Source organism: Eptatretus burgeri, chromosome 2 (genome assembly GCF_056783735.1).
Source record: "Eptatretus burgeri isolate ZD-2024b chromosome 2, Ebu_testis_v1, whole genome shotgun sequence".
In the NCBI taxonomy this organism is placed as follows: Eukaryota; Metazoa; Chordata; class Myxini; order Myxiniformes; family Myxinidae; genus Eptatretus; species Eptatretus burgeri.
Genome location: NC_140962.1, coordinates 40,817,510 through 40,842,318, shown reverse-complemented (window position 1 = coordinate 40,842,318; position 24,809 = coordinate 40,817,510). Strand labels below are relative to the sequence as shown.

The following is a 24,809-nucleotide window of genomic DNA, read 5'->3' as shown; positions in this document are numbered from 1 at the left end:
GTTACAATAAATTACAAACAACAAAAGAGTACCACTTTAAAGACTGGGTCAAGTGATATCCACAGATCCATAACTATGCTGATCACAGTTCATCGTGATTCACTGGAATTCACAAGTTGAACAAAACAGTACATATTGTATGTGTTCCTCATTCAAGAGTACCTTTCATATAGGGGAAAGAAACCAAAGAGCAAAAACTAATGTACCGGTATGTAGTATGTACAGTGTATGGCCATAATGCAACATTTGATATTGTGACAGTAGTTTACATCATAGTATTTGAATTCATGTTTATTCAAGTCTAGAGATATGTGATATGTTTTTTTTCTTCTTTAGACCACTTTGAACGTATCTCTGCATTGACGTGAAAACAAAAGTCTGTTCGCTGTACCTGAAATGTAATTACACCTGACAAACCACCGTACAATAATTTCAAATTGGGACAGAAAATTTGAAATGGCCTCGATTGTTCACTACTTCTGGTGCATCCAACGGGGCAATCATCTGGTGTCTCATGTAGAAAATAGCATCCCTAGTTGAAGGCCATTTCCAGTACTTCCCGACATGTGCCATTACTGACACCTGGAACTCTCCATCTCGTACAGCAAGAACTTCTCCTGGAAATTGTTTTCCATCGTACTCAACTATGAACCAGTCTCCCACTGCTGCAATGGTCTCACTGCTGCTCTGGGTTGCCTCATCGTGCTTGTCTCTGCTCAGGACATAGGCTACCACCTCGTCATTTACCACTTTGAAGAAGTGCATCTTTGCTATGCCAGTAATGGCCTTGGCTTCACTGAAGATGACATAAAGGTTCAGCTTCTCGTTCCTCTTTGCGATCTCACTGGAAGTAATCTCACGAACAGACACATTCTTCATGGTACTTGCAGCTTCTGCAAAATTCTTTGCATCAATTACAGTATGTTTACGTGTTCTCACCTTGTCCCACACCACCACTGTGCACCATGTATTGAAGAGTATGTACTGTGCACTGGTCACTGCAACATAAAGCATGCATCAGCCACATGTTTCCAAAATTTACCCCCCCCCCCCCCACTGTCTTCATACTGCCCTCTGTTGTCTTACTGTCACTTTTGTCTTGACCAGGACCTGTCTATTCGAGTCTTATTCACTTATTTCATGGTTAGTAACGTTACAATACACAAAGGCTGGTTAGTAACGTTACATGGTTAGTAACGTTACACATTTTGATTGCTGTTATTTCTAACTTCTATCATGACAAGTAATACTTATTTATATATTTCAATTAGTCATTGGACACAGCAGGAAAAATTGAAATATTATCATTCATAGACACTTTATACACTCTGGAGGTAAATAATTTCACTTTTCGGTTAGTAACGTTACATGACTTTCTAGGGGTTGGGAAATGCACACATGTTTGCATTTTGAAGACATGTAGGTTGATTTTACTTAATATATCCATGAAAGCACTACACTGCCTCTATGAATTCAATATTTTTGGTAAGAAAATGGCATTTAATTTGACTAGATATCTTCTTTGCCATTATGGAGATTTTGCTGATAAAATTTATCTGGAACAATTCTTGTTCAAAATTGGTGAATTCACCACCAAAAACTATCAATATACCCTGAAAAATATTTTTTCCTGAATCATCAATGTGTCCTTTCGTAAATCACACACAAAAATAAAGGAAAAAAACAAATTGAAATTTTAGGGTCATGTCCCTCTAACTGCGGAATTGCCCCATTGTTTGTTGTTTCAGAGTGCAATTCAAAAGTTTGCTACATCCTTCAACAATGTTATCATATTTTTAAGTGAAGGAAGTGCCAACTCCAGATAAATCAATGAACACTTTGTTTTGCAACAATAATAAAAAATGGGGAAAATACCCCTGGGTGCTCACCTGGTCGTAGCTGGATAAGAAAACAGGGAACCACTGGTAGGTGTGTATGACCCGCAAATAATTTAACGGCGATGAAAGTAAATACCTTTGGATATTTTTAATGCTGTGAACAAACTTTGGTACATCACGGGTAATGAGAGTTTCAGTCAAGTTTCATCTAAATCATGTGTGTAGTTTCTGAGAAGAAAGCATATACCTATTTTAGGGGGCAACCACCCCCCCCCACCCCCATAGACCCATCTGGACCCTGATTTTTTTTTTCAACAGCATGAACAAACTTTGGTACATCATGGGTGATGAATGTTTTGGTCGTTTCATTGAAATTTTGTGTATGGTTTTGAAAAAGAAAGCAAACACCTATTTTGGGGGCAACCACCCATTCCCCTGTAAACCCCCTTCTACCCTGATTTTTTTTAAACACAATGAGCAAACTTTAGTACATCACGGGTGATGAAGGTTGTGGTCAAGTTTCATCGAAATTGTGTCTGTAGTTTCGGAGAAGAAAGCAAATACATATTATGGGAGGAAGGGGCAATCCCCCATACACCCCTTAGATCCTGATTTTATTTTTATCCCCCGCCGCGTGGCGGAAGGGGGATATTGTTGTCACCCAGGTCGTCCGGCTGTCCATCCGTCCGTCCGTCCGTCCGTGCGTCAACATTTATAGCTGTGAGTGCGATAACTCATAAACTGTTCGCCATATCGATTTGAAATTTGAGTCACACATGTACCACCTGAAAAGGAAGAACCCTATTCATTTTGGGCATGGCCAGATCCAAGATGGCCGACTGGGGCGGCCATTTTGAAAAAAATGTTTTTTGTTATAAATGGAAAGCCGCTTATCTGATTTCAATTAGTTTTGGTTACGACGTTCCTCACCCCTAGGGAACTTTTTCGAGATCATGACCAAATGATGTCTTGTTTCCAATTCACCTCCCTCATTATCTGGAATATGTATGACCTTTTTCATTCAATGGCGGGGGATTCCCCATCTCTGATGGAAAATTTTTAAATTGTCGTGAACAATCTTTAGTACATCACGGGTGATGAAGGTTTTGGTCAACTTTCATCAGAATTGAGTGTGTAGTTTCTGAGAAGAAAGCAAATACCTCTTTTGGTAGGCAACCTCCCCATAAACTCCTTCAGTAGAACCTCCAAGACCCTGATTTATTTTGAATGGTGTGAATAAAGTTTATCTGAGCTCATCAAGTTTATCTGAGCTTTGCATGGTAAAACCATCAAGTTTATCTGAGCTGTGTGTGGTAATACCATCAAGTTTATCTGAGTTGTACATTTAGTCAGGTTCCTTATGTAATTTCATTATAATTTTTGGGAGATTATGAAACTATATATTTTTGAAAACTTTATAGTCTAACAAATCAGAAAATGTTTGATTCCATTTTCTCAGATGTCATTATGGTGGCCATCTTGGATTTTTAAAACTGGCGACCCTCAAACACTAGTTTCTCAATATCTCGCCTCCTCGATGACCTAGAAACAAGATTCCAGTGGCCAAATCTACATTTTTGGGGGCAAGGAATCCAATGGTGATAATTACAAATATCAATGACACATGTATGGGTGTCTATCTTGCATTTTAATATGCATAGCTGAACAGAACAGAAAAAGAAAAAAGATATTCGGAATTTGACACCCAAAGTTTACACACAAGCAAACTGTCATGTTTCTCTACATATCTCCATCGTCCTCACTATCATCATCACTGTCACTAGCAAGTGTGATATCCCGAGAGTCTTCATCATTCTGGCAGTCAGTGCTGCAGGGTAGCTTCACTGAATTGCACGGACATCTGTGTGAAGAACAGTCTGCTTTGCATTGACATCTGACCATCTCAATGATGGCCTCTGGTGCTGGGAGGGACTCAGTTGTCATTGGTTTCAGCTGGCCATCCTCGTCCTTGTAGTAGCCATTCTGTAGTGGGTCAAGGAACTCCTGCTGGGCGATGTCTGCCTGACCCCACACTCTGGCCTGGATATGGGCTTGTAGGACATGCTTCTTGAGAGCACCAAGTGTGGGTGGAAGCTTGTCACTTTCTGCCATGTGCTTGCAGAAAAGATACCATCTCGGTTCAGGGATGTTGTTGATTTGGACCCCCTTAGGTTAGTATACAGTGCATACAAACTCAGCTAAAGTAGATAGCAGATCCTCTGTCACTTCATTGGTTTGAGACAGCTTTTGTAGAGCCTTGACAACATGATCATCTGCTTTTAGGTAGATGTTCAGCCAGGTAGCTTTGCCTATTCTAGAAAACCGCCCAGTGTTGTCTGCTTCTGTAAATGCATGAAATGCCGGCAAAGCCTTTGCTCGATCTGCACCCAGAGCTTTCCATATTGGTTTCACTTCCAAAATCCCAGATGCCATTGAAACAAGTATTTTTCAGCAGGATTTCATATTTTGCTACAACCATCACCAGTATATCTGTGTTTGTGGAGAAGAACATGAGCTGTGCATCGGATGGGTTGCGACATGAAGTCAGAACTGCATGGTGGATCGACAAGGTGTCTGCTTCTTCATGGTTGTTGCCTTCAAAGTCCAATTGACTGTTGCTCTCGGTGTGTCCTGCAGCAGAAGCAATGACAAGCTTGGGGGATTCTTTGCTGTATTCAACCGTCTTTGATGCCAGATATTCCGTCAGATCAGCCTTGTTTGGTCATGAGAAAGTAAGCGGCTCATTGGAATGTTCTTGATGTTTGTGTCATCTCTGATTTGGTATTGCATTGGATCCTTTCCTTGTCTTTTTTTCTACCTTGTGATGTGCTTCAATTAATCCCCCTTGTAGGTATGAAACACCAGAATCACCTCATCGTAGTCTCTGGTTAGAGACATCAGTCTGCCGTAGACCATTCACTTAAATTCTTGACCGTGACTACTGTTGCTGGCTTCTTTGTCAGCTTTTGGCCAACAACCATGCCATCCACTAGTGCAATTTTGTGACTAGGATGACCATCTTGACTGGAGCCCAGAGTTTGTGTCCATTGGAGCTTCACCTTCAGCTTGTGGTTGATCCTGATCTGCTGTGTCTTCCTTTGCCAGCTTTTCTAGGAGGTGGATCAACTTTGACTTGTCAGTGCATGGCAGTATATCCCCATTGGGGGCAAAGAGTGCTCTTGGTGTCTGTGTGAACTCATAGTTGCCAACAGCCTGTTTCTGGTCAATCTGTCTGTTCGACCGGGCAAGTACCAGCAGTCTGCCATGCAGATCTTTGGTCTCCTTGAGATCTACAGTTTTGTCTCGGGTTTTCACAGTGGTCTTCTTGTTGCCAGACATGAACATTTTGTTTTCCTTCTTGACTGGTGCCCAGAGGCTGACTTCTCTATTGATTCTCTCTGACACATAGTCTTCGTACAGTTTCTGCCCAGTGTCATTGATGTTCAAGATCTGTGGGACATACTCCTGTGGGACGTAGGCATGTGTGATCATGTTGTACAACTTGTCAGCGGTAACTGGGTTGCCATGACTCAGTATGACAGCCTTAATTTTGTCAATTGCCTCATGATCTCTTCTGATGGCACTAGATCCTATTCCAGGATGCTCTATGTTCTTGCCAACTGTTCTAATGCCAAACTGACTCTTGGACTCTCTGGACAGGCATGACAGTTCGGGTGTAGCCATGAAGAATCTCTGTCTAGCGTTGGCATTGTTGGAGATTCCAATCAGTCCATAGTGGACCTTCATCTGCTTGTTGAGATGTTCGCATGCATGGTCTGCACCTATGGACACAAATGGAATGTCATTTCTGGTGACTGACAGATTACCTGCTTCAAGTTCCTTCCAGGTCTCAGGATGATTGGTTCTGAGGTAATGCATATCAGCAATGTATCTGGGCCAGAGTCGCTTGTATTTGATCCGGTCAAAAGCAAAGAACAGCTTGCTGAGTGCTTCTGCAGCTTGTAAATGGAGTGCCAGATCAGCACTGCAAGATGTAGCCACAAAGAACAGGACTGTCTCCACTCGGTGCAGGTCGTTCATGATGGACCTGAACATGGCGTTTTGGGTTTTCTGTGCTTCCCACTCCTTGAATGCTTTCATCACCTCAGCAGTGACCAAGGCTTCGAGGAGGGTAGCGTTGGCTTGCTTGGCAGATTCAGCCTGTGCAGATTTGTCCTCCTCAGAGCAGGCGGCTTCGACTTGTTCTGTTGCCTGCCAGCAAACGTCTTTCAGCTGTGAGTTCTCTCTGAAGAATTCCTCCAGTACCAGTTCATATTGAGCAACATATGAGTAGATGTGGGCCCGGAGAGAACGCTTGTAGTGTGTGCACTTGAGGATCTGCCTCGTTGCTGCTGCACTATAGAGGTCAGCTTCTATCCAGGCGTCATCTATGCCTGAATTCTCTATGTCGGCTCCAAGAGCTCTCAGAGAAGCCATGACGGCATGTAGTTCACCAAGTCTGGGGACAACTGTGCGCTTCAAGTCAGGCCTGGCATCCAACAACTGCACAACCTTCTCATAGAGGGCAATGTCAAATGAGATGACAGTAGGATGTTCTTCACCAACTGCCAGGTGCCTCAGCTCACTTGTCTGCATAATCACGGTGAGAAGGGTTGATCATTCATGTGCCACCTCTGGAAGCAGTGGTGGAGATCCAATCTGAGTGACAGGCTGACTTGCGGACAGCAGTGAGTTGTAGCCTGCCCAACATGGAATCTTGCTGAAGTTCTCTCCTGTCTTCAGTCTGGATACTACATAAGCAATTGCTCATCCCAGGTGAGTCAGCTGATAGTTTCCAGAGATTCCATCCTTGTTGACTGCAAACTGTCTGGTTCTTTTGTTTGGTTGGGGTTTGGGCTTGTCACAATGCATCATCTGTACATGGTATGGCGTGACTGACAGACTTTTTGCATCACCAATGGTTAGAGGCGGGGCAACTGGTTCTTCAGGAGCATCGGCTTCAGAAGCATTGTTCCATGAGTGGTGCCTTTGCCGTCAGCAGTGTCTTCAGCAAAATCTGTGTTGTCTGCAGCAAAGAACACAAATGTTCCCTTCTTCAGGAAGGGGGGTACGTGCAGGCCTCGAAACTGTTTGGTGTTTTCTACCACAGCATTGGCAAGAGCAGTTTCCAAAAGCAGGGTGTGGCCATGTGAGACACAATAGCCCTGTGTATTGAGAAGACCCATCAACGTTTTGTTTCGTGTGTCATGATGCACAGTCAGGGCCAGCCCCAGGACTTGAGGGTTTTCTCTTGCATGTTGATGCCTGAAGGTTGCTGATTCTCTGCTTGAATTGTACTTCACCTGTCTGTTGGACCTGAATCCATAGAGGATGTTTTGGCTCACTGTGAGTGCCATTCTGTCGACGACACTGGTCCTTGTTTCAGTTTCCAGCTCATCCAAAGGACCCACTCTGATCCAGCGGATCATAGTGTACAGTTCACTGGGAACGTCATTGGTGTTGCTCGAAACTGGGATGACATTTACTGGTTTTTCCTTCTTGAAATCAGCAATGCTTTTGCGTATTATCTGTGCTGCTTTAAAGATGGTCTTCATGTTGTCCGTATCATTGTCATCACTTGTAATAACAGAATGTATCATGTCTTCCTCACATACATCAGGAGATTACAAGACTGCTGGCTCTCTTCTGTTCTTCTGCAGAACACATGATATCATGTGCAGGACACATGATATCTTCTGCAGGACACAGAAAAAGTTCACACATGATATCATTGGTCACATGGTTTGGCAGCAATATTAGATTTACTCTAAAACTGATAAAAATCTTCTTCTCCAGAATGCCCAGACAAATCGAGGGGAAACTTCACACAAGTGTTCCCCAAGCCATGGTTGTACTAGAATGTTAAGGAATCATTGATGGGTCACATGGTTTGGCAGCCATATTGGATTGAAGAAAATTATTAAATAATGTTTTCTCTGGAACCGCTTAATCCATCGATGTGAAACTTCATGCTTATGATCTCTGGGAGATGGGGAATACACGTTGTAAGTTTCATCCTGATCAGACACATGGTCTCGCAGCCATTATCGATTTACCTTCAAACCTATAAAAAATAAATACACCACTCAAAAGAAGTCCTGGTGAGGGTCTACAATCTCTGATTGCTCTTTTTCTTGTTATTGGTGTTGTAAACCTGGTGCTGGCTAATGGTTAAGGTGACTGGCTTATGATCGTATGGCCTTGAGTTTGAGCCCCTGTCATTAAACTACACCAGGTGGGTTGACAACCTGCCATCCTTCCAAGGTCATCAAAATGAGTACCAGCTTACTGGAAACAGGTGGCACTGCATCAGCAGCACAGCCACACTCCCACCAATGATGCAACCAGCAGCCACAGGTCACATACAAAACACTAAAAATAGGACTGTACGTCCTGAAGCTCACCTGCATCAGGAGTCACCTAAATTCAGACCATGATTTTTTTTCATGCTGTGAACAAACTTTGGTACATTAAGGATGATGAAGGTTGTGGTCAAGTTTCATCAAAATCATATGTGTTGTTTCGGAGAAGAGAGCAAATACCTATTTTGGGACGTTCAAACCCCATAGACCCCTTCAATGAGTGCAGACTTTGATGCGGTCAATACACTTTCGTACAACACAGATAATGAAGGTTGTGGTCAAGTTTCATCAAAATTGTGTTTTGCTTCAAGCGATAATGACTGAAGTGTTTACAGACTCACTGACTGACTGATTGACTCACTCACTCACTCTGACTCAGTCACTCTCCTACGGACACTGCTCGATCGCAAAAGCTCACTGGCCTAAATTCCAGGTGAGCTAATAATTGTTGTATCTTACAATTACATGTTCAAAACTTCTTCCCTCATGCAGTCACATGCTGGTAGCATCATTGCTATGGAGCACAGATGTACAACTGATGTGGTCTCCCCTGTCACTTGTATGTAGAAGGAATGTTTCAAATTGGCAAGAGTGGCCTGCAATAACCCACATGCACTTTGTAAAAGGAAACCGTGGGATCTCTACCTTCCACTAGCGAATGCTAGCTGAGGTATCCAAAGCTTAATATCCATCAAACAGATGATGCACTTTTTGTTGCAAAGCCCTTCCTATGAAGCACCAATATGTAAGTCTGAAATCAAACCCAGATTAAACAGCCAGAAGGTAAGTGCGCTACTTTTTCACCATCTTCTTAGGACACTCCTGCTTGTGATCATGACTGAGCTCAAAATATAATATGTATTGTAACAGGTAAGCTCCAGGTGATGATTAATTATTGTTAGTTCCCTGGAAAGGTAGTGGCAGCGGAAAAAAGTAGATAAGTTTATATTAGAATTCAATAGTTATGGAGATAGAGGGGTATAGGGATGTTGACAGGGCTTTTAGGTAGTTTGAGCATTGATGGGTGATTGATTGTTTGCATGTGTATGGAGTGTTGTTGGTGGGTGTCTTGTCAAGGGGTGTTGTGTGGTTGATGTGTGTTTTTAACCAAGCCCATGCCCCCTCCCCTGAGGGGAAGAAGAATTTTTTAATTATTTCTTTTTTAAATTATGCATTTTCTTCCTTGGTTCTTGTTTAGATAAATTAGTATGGTGTTCGTGCAGGCATGATGGGCTGAATGGCCTCCACCTGTGTTAGATTTCCTTGTTAAACTCGTCAGCAAAAACAGCACCTATTAAGTGTATGTGTTGTAAGTTCTTGTATCATTATAAATAAACGATGCTTCTTTAAACATCCTTTATGTTTCATCAAGCACATAGAATCTCAACATCTTCAAATATACCGAATCCATGCAGTGTTGTTTGAGTAAGGTGTCCCAGTCGGAATGCTCTACAGCTGGTTGCTATACAGGCGCAGCTCTTTCAATGAAGTTAACTTGTCAAACACCCCCTTTGGCAGGCTCTGCAGCTCGTTGTAACCCAGGATGTTTTACTGGGATGAGGCAAAATTATGCTAATATTTTTATTGATTCAATCTTAATTCAATATTGTGCATTATTTGATATTGTACATTATATTGCGTGTCATTTCGTTATTTGTTCAGTCTTGAACAACAAATGGAAGCAAACATGCAAAAGCTGCTCCGAGGGAATCTAAAAGTAATAATACCAGTGAATATTTGACTGAGAAAATTCAGTGATATTACTTTTTTGACTTCCCCTCATTTGCAACACTGTACTTTTTTTTTTTCTCTGCGATATGTCCCAGGTCAGCAAGAGCTTTGTGTTGCTGTTGCTGCTGCTGTTTTTATTGTTGTTGTTGTTGTTTTGGGGGTTCTTGTTGGGGGTCAATTTTTGAAATGTGCACCCTTTGGTCGGACAGCTGCCAGACCACACCAAGCGACATCTGTCGCTTGACTCCACCCGTGATAGCACCCAGACCAAATGATATGGCTGCCATCTTGGGTTTCTGATGGACCAAACACAAAGTTGGCTTCTGTTGATTATACACTGTCAGGCTTTGGGTCAGATTTCCATTGGCTTTGTTTGGGCCAAGTGTTAATCACGATGAGGGACCCCGAAAAATATATAATCATACGTCGAATAAAAATTATTACTGAGGTTAAACAAACCTGCCAGCACACATGGATGGAAACGTGCCTCGCAAAATAAATAGCATTATGTAATTTTTGAATGGCCTCATATTGGGGTAAAACTATCTGTGACCGTGTGACAAATCAGCTCATTCTGATATAACTGTGACAAATCAACTCTTTAAAGAGCACTTTAAATGTGTGTTTCCCAATCGGTCTATTAGTAGGTTTTTAAAGCCAAATCACTTGCACTTAATGGCGAGATGCTGCACCTCGAATGACCACGTACAGGTTTTTATGAACAAAAGGTTTATTCAACAGAGAGAGTGGGAGGATGGAAGAGAGGGACGCGGGCGCGCGCGCACACACACACACACACACACACACACACACACACACACACACACACACACACACACACACACACACACACACACACACACACCAAAACTGAATTAACAGATATAAAGGTTAATCCTCTGTTCGGAATCACTATGAATCTTATCTAGCTAATTTTATTCATTCACATGGGAACACAAACAAGGGACAGACCCGGCTCTATCTAATCTTATTCATTCACATGGGAACATGGGACAGACACGGCTCTATCTAATCTTATTCATTCACCTGGGAACACAGGACAGACACGTCTCTATCTATTCTTATTCATTCACATGGGAACATGAGACAGACATGTCTCTATCTAATCTTATTCATTCACATGGGAACATGGGACAGACATGTCTCTATCTATTCTTATTCATTCACATGGGAATATGGGACAGACACGTCTCTATCTATTCTTATTCATTCACATGGGACAGACACGTCTCTATTTATTCTTATTCATTCACATGGGAACACGAGACAGACATGGCTCGATCTAATCTTATTCATTCACATGGGAACATGAGACAGACATGGCTCTATCTAATCTTATTCATTTACATGGGAACATGGGACAGACACGTCTCTATCTAATCTTATTCATTCACCTGGGAACACAGGACAGACATGGCTCTATCTATTCTTATTCATTCACACGGGAACATGGAACAGATACTGCTCTATTTAATCTTATTCATTCACATGGAACATGGGACAGACACAGCACAGAGTTAATAAGACAGATTAGACTATTAGAGAATGTAATATGAGCCTTGGATGATTATTTAAAAAAAATTCTCAGATCCAGCTTTCACCACCAAGACACGTGGGACATGAGCAAGGATGACGGAGCTGAGTGGACAGGGGAAGCAAAAAAAAAATACATCTATTTTGTGTCGCAGGTTGTGACCAGAGTGTGGTCATTCTTGTTTTAATGACAAACCTCTCTCTGTTCCACCAATTTATTGATCGAGGTCATCCATCAGCTTGCTTTACACTTGAACGATAACAACTCATTTAAAATCACGTACAGCACCTTCAGAAAGTATTCACATCCTTTGACTTTATCCCATTTTGTTGTGTTGCAACCTGAATTTCAAATGGATTAACTTGAGATTTTTTGTGACAAAAGTGCTCCTCTAGTTATTCAGCCATCAAGAATGTGCTCGAGGAACTCATAGATGATACAAAACAGAAACCAGAGTGTCGTTTGGAAGCAAAAGGCCTGGTGAACATCGTGAACAATCTGGAAACTGGGATAATGGCTTCACTCTGGGATGAAGTTCTTCAGTGATTGAACACCATTAACTTGATGCTCCAAGATCCTAAACTCGACTTCAACAGTGCCATTTCCCTCTTTAATAGCCCTCATTGATTTCACCACATTGCAACGTTCGAGATTCTTATTCTTTGAACAGAAGAGGAAGGAGCTAACTGGTAATGATACCTCTGTCAGAAGTCATAAAATTATACAACTGTCAGAAGTGAAAGCGAAACACACAGATGGAGGACGACTTCCAACATGATATTCCTGGAACAACTGAAAACAGCTGTCTGTGCATTCCTGTGTGTACATCCCCCATTACAGTGTTTGTCTTATTGTCTATTATTGTACACCGCTCCTTCTCAATTCCATATCCAGGAGATGCATGATGTCATCACCGGACATCGTTTGTTTCTTTTCTTGTTTGTCCGGGCGATATCTCAGCCATCCTTTGAGTGAAGAAGTGCTCTGGCAAAAACGATATTTTTTATTTTTTGATTAATCAATCAATTGATTAATTACTTCATTATTATCGATTTATTCATTACTTTTTTTATTTTCTTTCTCATCTGGGCAATATCTCAGGCAGCTTTTGAGCTCGGAAGCTGATATTTGGACATGACGGTAAACAAGTGATTTGACTATAAAGGGATTTTTGATGTATGGATTAATCAAACGATTAATTATTCATTTTTCGATGACTTCATTTTCAAAAAGTTACAGATTCAGAGGAAACGGTGGTAGTTTTGGTATGGTATTAGGCAATTCATAAATAAATTAATTATTTTAAGATTATTATTTATTTATTTTAATTATGCAATGAATCAATCAATTATTGTGCACCACTTTTTCCCAATTCCGTCTCCATGTGCTGCATGGCGGCTGGCGCCCGGCAATGTCGCGCATTGGAGGATTTGTTATTTACTCATTTGGCATGGGGGCGGTGTATTTTGAATGTACCTCTACTTGTGTATGTGTTGTTTCAGTATTATTCTTAATTATGAGTTTTGTTTGATAATTTTCTGATGTTTTTAATTTTTTTAGAAGTTAGATGGTTCAAGATTGAATTTCAGTTTTATATTATTTATATGTGTGCGGGTAATCAACTAAATCAATAAAATAAAACAACTAATTTTATTAATATAGATCCTTCTACTCTAAATCTAAATAAGCCAGAGAGATTCTTCACTCAACCTCAGACAACCTGTGCTCCCGGGGTGGCACTCATGTTGAGACCGGCCCGAAAATATTATTTTCCCACGGCTCTGACAAGGTTTAATCCGGCACTGAAGGAAGTGGATGAAAAGGTGTTTTGAAGTAGATGAATGGATAAAGGGAGAAGTGAAGAGAGGGATATCAGTGAAGGGAAAGAGGGCAGTGGACAAACGAGTTAAGACGTTAAGTGAAGGGGTAAAAAAGGTAGTGAGAGAAGATATATAAATGAGAGTGGATGAAAGGGTTGAGGGAAGTGGGTGGTTTGATTGAGTGGACGTCTGTGAAGGTATGAAGAAGGCAGTGGGATAAGAATATGTGGGATTGGATGAAGGCTTTGAGAGAAATGTATAAAGGGGCAGATGTGAATGGGAGAAAGGTGCTGAGTAAATTAATTAAATGGAGTAGGTTTGCAGGTATGAGCTGCAATGGGCTATCCAATTGTTTTTACAAAATCAGGCTCAGCATGGCCCACCTTGTGAACACGTGTGTGTGTGTGTGTGTGTGTGTGTGTGGCAGAGGAAGCCTACCTGTCAGACCATCACGAGCCTACGGTGTCCCAGACTAAGGGAAAGCTGTACCCTGTCCACCTCCATCGTCTTCTTTTCTCTTTCCTTGTATTGTCCTGGTTTGTGTGTGTGTGTGTGTGTGTGTGTGTGTGTGTGTGTGTGTGTGTGTGTGTGTGTGTGTGTGTGTGTGTGTGTGTGTGTGTGTGTGTGTGTGTGTTGATGAGTCATATAGTAAGTAGGCATCAACCCATATTTCTTTCTCGCATTAGTGCATTGCCAATTGGCTTTTTACCTCCACCACCAAAGGTGGACAGAGATTATGTTTTCACACCTGTCTATTTGTTTGTCTGCCTGTCTCAGTGAGCAGGATATATTAAGAAGTTATGGACAGATTTGGACAACATTTGGAGGCCAGCTTTGGTGTCTGCCAAGGATGAATTGATTCGATATTGGTGAAGATCCAGATCCGATAATTTTTTTTTATTTTTGAAAGTGATTCTTCACCATTGAGAGATGTAGCCAAAAACGATGGAGAGCATGATATTTCAAAGACTTTTTTGGCCCGATATGTTCTACTGGATCAGGCAGTGCGTGTTGGAGGTATATGTGTAACTGAGTGCCCTTGAAGTTTTATCTTTTCTTATTTTTTGCCTTGTTATGATTTCGCTTCCAATTTTCTGTCATCATTAGTATAAGAACCTATTTATGCATTCCAATCATCAGTTCTTTATGTTACTCTTCGACAAGCCTTGTTACTCCTTTTAAAATGAAAACATTACTTAAAATAAATCAAAACATAACCAACTTCATTTCAACTCAAATATGGTAAAATGTTTTTGATTTTATTTATATTTTTACATAAATTCCTTAACAAATGACTTTTTTTACATGTATAGTACGTACATATTCCTCCATCCATCAGGACCATACTCTGCATGGAGTGTTGATGCTGCCAAAGCAATCTCCTGGTCTGTTGGGCACAATCCTGGGTGGGTCACCACTCCAACACAAGATACTTGAATGGCCCAATCATCCAGGCAAGCTGGTACGTATTTTGCCGACCTCAGAAGGTATGACAGGCTGAATCAATCCCACCTGGATTAATTCAACAGCCAAATGGGATTTGAACTCGGTACTCTGGGATCTCAAACCCACCAACCCAACCATTAAGCCAACACCAGGCTACGTACGTATTACTCAAGTAAATACGAATTTTATCCTGGAGGAATGTTATGATTTTTCATTTGATTCACTCAAACAAGGAAATCCTTGACTGTTTTAGTTTCCAGAGACCAGAGAGTCTGCAGTTCGTTATATCCCAAATCCAGAAATGTTAACTTGTTCAGGTCGTGAAATGCCGTGTTGGGGAGGCTGAGGGTGACAGGTGTGTGATTATTTAACTATTAAACTTGTTTCAAACCCAATCAAAGAAATTATATTATTTTCTTACATCTGTAAAGCTAACTTTTATAGCTCCCAAGTTTCTTAAGTTTGTAAAACTTGAAAAATTAAATATTTGCTATGGTAACAGCATATTAATTACCTTTATGTTGGTGTCCTCACAAGGAACACCAATATTGGCTTTGTGGTTATGGTGGTTAGCTTAAGATCTTTGGGTCTTAACTTCAAGCCCTTGTTGTGCAGATTAATTTTATACCAGGTGGGTTGACTCGGCCTGTCATCCTTCTGAGATTAATAGAATGAGTACCAGCTAGCTGGTACCAGGGGCATTGCATCAGCATCACAACTGTACCCCCAGAAAATGATGCAGTCACAGGCTGCATATGAATGTTTGTTATGACCTGACAGTTTTTGTTTATTTTATTGGAAACATTTTTGGGTTTTTGCTTGAAGTTGGACTGTAATGCTGCAACATGCCTTCTAACTGTTGAAAACTAATAACATTTCAATATATATATATATATATATATATATATATATATATATATATATATATATATATATATATATATATATATATATATATATATACACTTTCTTCTACGTAAGTGCTCTCTCAGAAGCATATATCATTGATTGACTTTTGATGTAGGGATGGCCCAGACACTCAATTAAAAAAAGAATTCTGGCCCTCAGGGAGTCTTCAGGTGGTTGACCCCCAAAATCGTTTTCTTTTTTTTCTTCTCAGAAACTACACAAACAGTTCCGATGAAACTTGACCGCAACCTTCATCACCCGCGATGTTCCAAGTTTGGTGATGCTTTTTCAATAATTGGGGTCCAAATGGATTTGTGGGTGTGGGGGTTGCTCCCTAAAATAGGTATTTGTTATGACATTGGTTCATTAGTATATTTTGCTGATTCTGTCCCACGGTGACTTCCTCCTCAGTATCATTATTCTACCCGGTGAGCGCCCAGAGGTATTGTCTCTATTTTTTTAGAGTTACCGTGGGATAATTGACATCGAAAAGGTAAATCCAGAGGGGATGGCAGACTCAATCAACCCCATCCAATGTTCTGAGATATAATGCCCTCACCGGCACTACATCAGATCAGTTTTTACTTCAGTTTCACCTGGTAGGGAATCAAAGGAATACTCAACCTCAACAGCTTAATGGTGAGCATGCTACCAACTGTGCCGTCCTGATATGCTTAAGCCTGCTATAAAATATAAATAACAGTATGTTCCTCACAAGGAACATAAATATGCAGGAGGAGGCCATTAGGCCCATCAAAGCCTTGCTACGGTTGCTAATATTAGTTTGTTTGTCCATGCTCTATCCTTTTTAAATACTGAGTGTCAAGCAAGGAAGAGGCACAGGTATCATTTTTTAGTCTTTTTCATGACTCAGCCAGGGTTAGAATCTGACCACTGAACCACAAGACTCGGAGTGAATGCTCTAACCACAATACCAAACGTGAAAATATCACCTTTAACCTTTTAAATAGTCTTCCTTAAAAATTGCAGCAGTTGTTCAACACTTACCACCACCAAATAAACAAACTCCATTGCATGCTTGCTTATGTTTTCGCTTTGCATTCAGATGATGATGAATTTATATCCATGAAGACCTTCATCCCACATGCAAGGAATATATGTGGATCCTCAAGTCATATTCAATGCTGTTTTTAATACCCCACATACTGTAGAAAATGGTACACTTTAGTGTTTGTATGTTATTCCACATGATAGTAAGCTGTACTCTTGCATTACTTAGGTGTCACAGTTCAACACTACACCATAGTAAAGTATGAGTTTAGTGTAAATGGTGTGTCATACTTCATCTATGTTTCTAAGAGAGCACTCACATAGAAGGCAGTCTTTACACCTAAATTTTGCATTATTTTAAAAAATATAGAGAGAGGCATTTTCAGCTTTATAAGTCTAACTTAAAGCAAAAACCCAAAATTGTTTCGTACATAAATAAAAAACACTATCGGATCATGACAATTAATATTACAATTAAATATCCATGTGCAATAACAACAGCAAATATTAAATTTTTCAATTTTAACTAAATTGTGACTATGAAAGTGAGCTTTGCAGATGTAAGGAGATATTAAAATCAGTTTGATTGGGTTTGAAACAAGTTTCAGGGTAAAACAATTATCCTTGTCACCCTCAGCCTCCCCAACATGGCATTTCACGGCCTGAACAAGTTAACAATTCTGTACTTACAGGGGAACAAACTGCAGAATCTGTGGTGTCTGGAAACTAAAACGGTCAAGGATTTCCTTGTTTAAGTGAATCAAAAGAAAAAATCATAACTTAGTCCTGGAGGATAAAAGTCTTATTGATGAGCAATACACTGAAATGTCATGTCGTGTTTGTGGAAATATATAAATAAACTAAAAACAAAACTTCATTGTTTAAGTTGAAATTGAGTCCATTATGTTTTGATTTACTCCCCTCGCCAGAGAAGAGGGTATTGCATGCAGTTGGGTCTTTGTTTTTTGTTTGTTTTTTTTCTCCGATTGTCTGTTTGTCCACACAGAACGTGAGTCTGTATATTAATAACATTAGATCCTTCAGAATCCGAAAACCCTTTAAAACACTTTAGATTAGACCATTTACAAACCAAAGACCCCGAAAACCTCTGAGAACCTTTTAGAGCTTTTCAAACTCTTAGACTTAGAACCTTAAACCTCCTGAGACCCCAAAAACCTCTCAGACCATTTATGACCCCTAACACCATTTTTACCCCTAAGACTCTGAAAGACACCTTCGAGCCCTAAGTCCCTTTAGACCCTTAAAACCCCAATGACCCCTTAGACCCCTAAGACTCATAAGGCCCTTTCAGACTTCTTAGAATCCCAACACCCAAAATATCCTACATAACCAGTTACACCATTTGGAACCATGAGCCCTCTAAGACCCTTCAGATATCTGTTCTTCATTGCACAACCCACGATCCACTGCCGGCTCCTGGTGGCCCAAAGTGCAGCCCCTGACATGCAGCCGATAATACACAAATGTGAAAACACCCCAACATAATCCACCATAAATGCTGTCAAGTTGACGCAATGGTTTCAAATGAGTGTTCCAATGCGAAACATAAAAGTAACATCTACATGAAATGAGGATATAGTTGCAGTGTACAAACAATTACGCCTGCAGCCCAGTTAACCATAACGAAGAAGTGTTTTGTGGGAAAGGCCTAATAGCAGCCTTTACAGAGTCTTGCAGGCAGGGTGGTGGCTCGCACATTGATGTCTTAGCGGCAAAAGTGGCCGCCCTCTAAAAAAATAGTGAAGATCACCACTTTAGACCTTTTGATTTTCACATCTTATAATACCTTGTAGACCCCTTTGACCTTTCGATCCTTTGTAAGCGTTTTTAGACCTTTTAGACCCCTTCAGACAAATCCGATCCTTTAGACTTTAAATTACACCTTTTAGACCCCTTTGACCTTTTAAGACCTTACAGACACTTTAGACCATTTAGACCTTTCAATCTTTACACCTTTCGACCTTCCGATCATTTATCCTTCACAACTTTTCAGACCTTTGATCTTTACACATTTACAACAAGACCATTTTAACCTTTCATTTGCAATCAGCGACCTTTCATTGGGTACATTCATCCATTTATTTGCCACACAAAATACACAAAACAAACAAGTTCTGGTGAGGGTCTGCAATCTCTGAATGCTCTTTCTTGTTGTAAGTAATGTTTTATTTGCCTCCATTGGACTTGGTTTGAAGCAGGGGCTTATGGATTTGGTCTCGATTTTCGTGTCAGTGTGTGTGTGTGTGCGCGTCTGCAACCATATCTCGGACATGTGTGGACCGATTTTATTTGCACTTGGCACAAAGACAACACATGATTGTGTACATTTGCATATCATTTTTTTTTCGACATCAGATCCAAAGTGTAGTGGACTGGCAGCCATTTTAGTTGTAAAAACCTGATGTTGAACATGTTCTAAATGATTTCTCAGATATGCATTTATTTATATTGTTAAAACTTGGCACACAGATAATATAAAGAATGATGGCTTACATACGCACGGCATTGTTTTTTTCGAGATCAGATCCAAGATGGCAGACTGGCGGCCATTTTGTTACTTAAACACATCCCCAACCATTTCTCTGACACGCATCGTCCGATTTTGTTCAAACTTGGCACAAGCACAGCATACAATGGCATACATTTGTAGTTAACTTTATTTTGCGATCTGATCAAAGATGACTGACTGGTAGATTGGCTGCCATTTTAGTTGAAAAAACCCGATGTTGAACACGTTGTCAACCATTTATCAGACATGCATTTGCCGATGTTCTTCAAACTTGAGAAACAGCTAATGAATGATGGCTTACATATGCATGTCTTTTCTTTTTTTGAGATCAGATCTAAGATGGCCAACTGGCGGCAATTTTAGTTGTAAAAATCCCGATGTTGAACGTACATGTCCTTAACCACTTCGCAGACATGCATTTACTGATGTTGTTCAAATGTGGCACACAGATAAAGAATGATGGCTTGCATATCGCGGGTTGAGAGACATAATGTTGTAACTGCATTTTTGGCGGGGTTGAATAAAATGGCTCTCATGTCTTTCAACACCATATTTCGTGGGTTGAGAGACATAATGTTGTAACTGAAAATTTCCCATTTCCTGCAAATCACTAATGAAAGATAAATATGGTGTTAAAAGACATGAGAGCCGTTTTATTCGGTTTCGTCAGAAATGCAGTTACAACATTGTCTCTCAACCCGCGATTATGCATGTCATTTCTTTTCGAGATAAGATCCAAGATGGCCGACTGGTCGCCATTTTGTAAGTTAAATGTGTCCCGAACCATTTCTCAGACATGCTTTTCCCAATTTTGTTCAACCTTCGCAGAAGCACAGCAGATGACGGCATACACGTGCCTCTCACTTTATTTTGCAATCTGATCAAAGATGGCTGACTGGTAGACTGGCGGCCATTTTAGTTGTACATAAGTATGGGCTAGCCCTTCAGCTCCATACAGCAAAATTACTAAAGCAACGGGGCTATGACATTTTATATCTTTTTTACATGTCTTTTTAAAGGAGTAACAAGGCTTGTAGTTGAGTGAAATAAAGAACTGATGATTGGAATACACAAATAGGTTATTGCACCAATGATGAGAAAATTTGAAGCAAAGTCACAGTGAAAAACAGTATTTTAATATTTCAAAAAACCCAGATAAACAAGAGGGCACAAAACAAAACAAAAATATCAGATAGGAAAGTGATGTTCAAAGTAGTAAGATAAATGCATATATGGTGGAAATGAAGTGAAAATGCTCCACCGGATGATGAAAGATGACGTACAATGGTGTTGATCAACCAGCATTTTTAGGATGATCGGGAAGGCAGGAGGATCGGCATCTTTCAATGATATCGCCACATGGACTACTCCAAGGAGCCACTTGCAAGATGGATGTGGGGGAAGTATATGGACACTTTCACCACATTTCAAAGTGTGAGTAGTGAGTAGTGAGTACGTCTACCTCAGACAACCTGTGCTCCGGGGGTGGCACTCATGTTGAAACCGACCCAAAAATATTATTTTCCCACGGCCTTGGCAAGGTATGATCTGGCACTGAAGGAAGTGGATGAAAAGGTGTTATGAATTGGATGAATAGATAAAGGGGGAAGTGTAGAGGGGGATATCAGTGAAGGGAAAGAGGGCAGTGGACAAAGGAGTTAAGTGAAGGGGTAAAAAAGGTAGTGAGAGAAGATATATAAATGAGAGTGGATGAAAGGGTTGAGGGAAGTGGGTGGTTTGATTGAGTGGAAATCTGTGAAGGTATGAAGAAGGCAGTGGGATAAGAATATGTGGGATTGGATGAAGGCTTTGAGAGAAATATATAAAGGGGCAGATGGGAATGGGAGAATGGTGCTGAGTAAATTAATTTAATGGAGTAGGTTTGCAGATATGAGCTGCAATGGTCTATCCAATTGTTTTTACAAAAATCAAGCTCAGCATGACCCACCTTGTGAACGTGTGTGTGTGTGTGTGTGTGTGTGTGTGTGTGTGTGTGTGTGTGTGTGTGTGTGTGTGTGTGTGTGTGTGTGTGTGTGTGTGTGTGTGTGTGTGTGTGTGTGTGTGTGTGTGTGTGTGTGTGTGTGTGTGGCAGAGGAAGCCTACCTGTCAGACCATCACGAGCCTCCGGTGTCCCAGACTAAGGGAAGGCAGTACCCTGTCCACCTCCATCCTCTTCTTTCCTCTTTCCTTGTATTGTCTTGTTCTTCGTGTGTGTGTGTGTGTGTGTGTGTGTGTGTGTGTGTGTGTGTGTGTGTGTGTGTGTGTGTGTGTGTGTGTGTGTGTGTGTGTGTGTGTGTGTGTGTGTGTGTGTGTTGATGAGTCATATAGTAAGTAGGCATCAACCCTTATTTCTTTCTCACATAAGTGCATTGCCAATTGGCTTTTTACCTCCACCATCAAAGGTGGACAGAGATTATGTTTTCATGCCTGTCTATTTGTTTGTCTGCCTGTCTCAATGAGCAGGATATGTCAAGAAGTTATGGACAGGTTTGGAGGACAGCTTTGGTGTCTGCCAAGGATGAATTGATTCGATTTTGGTGAAGATCCAGATACGAGAATTCTTTTTATTTTTGAAAGTGATTCTTCACCATTGAGTGATGTGGCCAAAACGATGGAGAGCATGATATTTCAAAGACTTTTTTGGCCCGATATGTTCGACTGGATCAGGCAGACAGTGCGTGTTGGAGGAAAATGTGTAACCGAGTGCCCTTGAAGTTTTATCTTTTCTTATTTTTTGCCTCGTTATGATTTCGCTTCCAATTTTCTGTCATCTTTAGTATAAGAACCTATTTATGCATTCCAATCATCAGTTCTTTATGGTACTCTTCGACAAGCCTTGTTACTCCTTTTAAAATGAAAACATAACTTAAAATAAATCAAAACATAACCAACTCTATTTCAACTCAAATATGGTAAAATGTTTTTGATTTTATTTATATTTTTACACAAATTCCTTAACAAATGACTTTTTTTACATGTATAGTACGTACATATTCCTCCATCCATCAGGACCATACTCTGCATGGAGTGTTGATGCTGCCAAAGCAATCTCCTGGTCTGTTGGGCACAATCCTGGGTGGGTCACCACTCCAACACAAGATACTTGAATGGCCCAATCATCCAGGCAAGCTGGTACGTATTTTGCCGACCTCAGAAGGTATGACAGGCTGAATCAATCCCACCTAGGTTAATTCAACAGCCAAATGGGATTTGAACTCGGTACTCTGGGATCTCAAACCCACCAACCCAACCATTAAGCCAACACCAGGCTACGTACGTATTACTCAAGTAAATACGAATTTTATCCTGGAGGAATGTTATGATTTTTCATTTGATTCACTCAAACAAGGAAATCCTTGACTGTTTTAGTTTCCAGAGACCAGAGAGTCTGCAGTTCGTTATATCCCAAATCCAGAAATGTTAACTTGTTCAGGTTGTGAAATGCCGTGTTGGGGAGGCTGAGGGTGACAGGTGTGTGATTATTTAACTATTAAACTTGTTTCAAACCCAATCAAAGAAATTATATTATTTTCTTAAGCCAACCACTTAGGGTGGTTGGCTTAAGATCTTAGAGTCTAAACTTCAAGCCCTTGTTGTCCAGATGAATTAAAACCAGGTGGGTTGACTCAGTCTGTCATCCTTCTGAGATTAATAGAATGAGTTCCAGCTTGCTGGTAGCCGGGGCATTGCATCAGCATCACAACTGTGCCCCCAGAAAATGATGCAGTCACAGGCTGCATATGAAGAAATAAATAAATAAGCCTATGAATGTTTTTCATGTCCTGACAGTTTTTGTTTATTTTATCAGAAACATTTTTGGGTTTTTGCTTTAAGTTAGACTCTAATGCTGCAACATGCCTTCTAACTCTTGAAAAATAATAAAATTTCAACATATATATTTTCTTCTTCGGAACTGCTCTCTTAGAAACATATCGTCAATCAATTTTTGATGTAGGGATGGCCTGGACACTCCATTCAAAAAAAAAACAATTCTGGCCCGAAGGGAGTCTTCAGGCGGTTGCCCCCCAAAATAGGTATTTTTTCTTCTTCTCAGAAACTACACAAACAATTCCGATGAAACTTGCGATCTGATGAAAGATGGCCGACTGGTAGACTGGCGGCCATTTTAGTTGTACATAAATATGGGCTAGCCCTTCAGCTCCATACAGCAAAATTACTAAAACAATGGGGCTATGACATTTTATGCCTTTTTTACACGTTTTTTTTGGAGTAACAAGGCTTGTAGTTTAACGAAATAAAGAACTGATGATTGGAATACACAAATAGGTTATTGTGCCAATGTTGAGAAAATTTGAAGCAAAATCACAGTGAAAAACAGCATTTTAATATTAAAAAACAGATAAACAAGAGGGCACAAAACAAAACAAAAATATCAGATAGGATAGTGACAAAGTCGTGAGAGAAAAGCATAAATGGGGGAAATCAAGTGAAAATGCTCCACCGGATGATGAAAGATGACGTACAATGGTGTTGATAAATCAGCATTTTTGGGATGACTGGGAATTGTCGAGAAGGCAGAAGGATCAGCCTCTTTCAATAACATCCCCATTAAGACTACTCCAAGGAACCACTTGCAAGATGGGTGTGGGGGAAGTTTATGGAAACTTTCACCACTTTTAAAAATTGGCTTCCAAAGCCATTCTCTTATTGGGCATCCTCCATCATATAAAGTCCTTGATTGGCACACTTGAACTCCAATCCACACACAAGGCTTTTGTCCACATTTTATCGATTAAGGCTCTCTCCTCCACACAGGCAGGTTGGCTCAACTGCCTCACTCCTTGCACACTTGATGCTGTGGAAAATAAAGCCTTCAAGATCTTTGAAATCTTCCATGATGAAACTGAGTCGATGGGCCTCTCAATTTGTCATCACAGACAGGTCGGTGGTCTCTCTGTCTTCTACCACCTCCCTTCTGGCCCAGCACCCTTTGCTCTTTCCGTGCTCTGTCATCCCCCCTCCCACGTTTCTCATCCCCCCCCCTCCCAGGTTTCTCATACCCCCCTCCCAGGTTCCTGCAGCCACCATCAACCCCCTTACAGTGAAACTAGCAAAATACAGAATTACTGCTTACACTCATTTATTTCTATTTCTATTTCTTTCCGCCTGTAGAATGAAGTTCGACATTCTCTTCAATCTAATTCTTCCCTCCAAATATTCAGGACAGCCATTCACCACCATCTCACATCATTTGTTATGTTGCATGCTGATCCATTCAGTGATGAGCCTTGACTTTGCAAATAAAAAATATCAACAAAAATTAGACAATATAAATAAGGGAGGAATGAAAATGCAGGATTGAGAGGTAAAGAGAGAAGTTAGCAGGTTAGATTCAAACCCAGGCTCAAGGCATGTTTGAATCTAACTAGTTTGCACAGCTTAGAGGCGAGTGGGCATATCTCAAGGATCCTGCCAACCTCGAGGACATTCATGTACTATAACTAAAGCACATATTTACTTTTTAATGTTTTCCACTTTTATGAAACTTGTAGCTATTAATGTTAGGTTTACAGATGTAATAAAATATTACAGTTTGTTTGATTGGGTTTGAAACAAGTTTAACAGTTAACCAATCAGCTGCTTGTC

At 40.6% G+C, this 24,809-nt stretch overlaps 1 protein-coding gene across 1 annotated transcript in view; it reads left to right on the top strand.

Moving 5' to 3' along the window:
* LOC147031879 (uncharacterized) overlaps positions 1–24,809 on the top strand; it is a 163,393-nt gene that overhangs the window by 41,290 nt on the left and 97,294 nt on the right. The window contains exons 2-3 of the mRNA XM_085868525.1: positions 14,646–14,768; positions 22,212–22,334. The gene's annotated coding sequence lies outside the window, so the exon portion shown is untranslated. The remainder of the gene's footprint in view (positions 1–14,645; positions 14,769–22,211; positions 22,335–24,809) is intronic.